Raw genomic sequence first — 408 nt, forward strand, 5'->3', positions numbered from 1 at the left:
AGCCGCCCCCCAGCCGGTACGGGCGCCCCCCACCGGGGTTATGTGGACGGGCCACAGCCCAGCAGTGTCCCGGCTCCAGAGTGTTCCCGGGGGGAGGGATTCCTTCCCTCCTGTCCCACGGAGGCCGACACCCCTGGGGAAAGCACCGTCTGCTCCACGGGGTTTAAAGTTCAGGAGACCCTCGCGGGCACCCCCAGACCAAGCACGCGGCACCCCATGGCCTGAGGACCTGGAGGGGGACAGGTCTGGGGAGGGACAGGGGCCTAGTGGACCCCTGCAGCCCCCCCCCATAGGCACGGTCGCACGTCACATGGGGAAGTCGGTCAGGGTGCACCGGGGGTCGGGGGTCAGAGGTCGCCTCCCTGCAGCTCAGCACACTAACGCCGCCGCCGCTCTTGCAGGTGAACC

This window comes from Dipodomys merriami, unplaced genomic scaffold (assembly GCF_024711535.1).
Source record: "Dipodomys merriami isolate MVZ:Mamm:240054 unplaced genomic scaffold, mDipMer1.0.p SCAF_33, whole genome shotgun sequence".
Classification (NCBI taxonomy): domain Eukaryota; kingdom Metazoa; phylum Chordata; class Mammalia; order Rodentia; family Heteromyidae; genus Dipodomys; species Dipodomys merriami.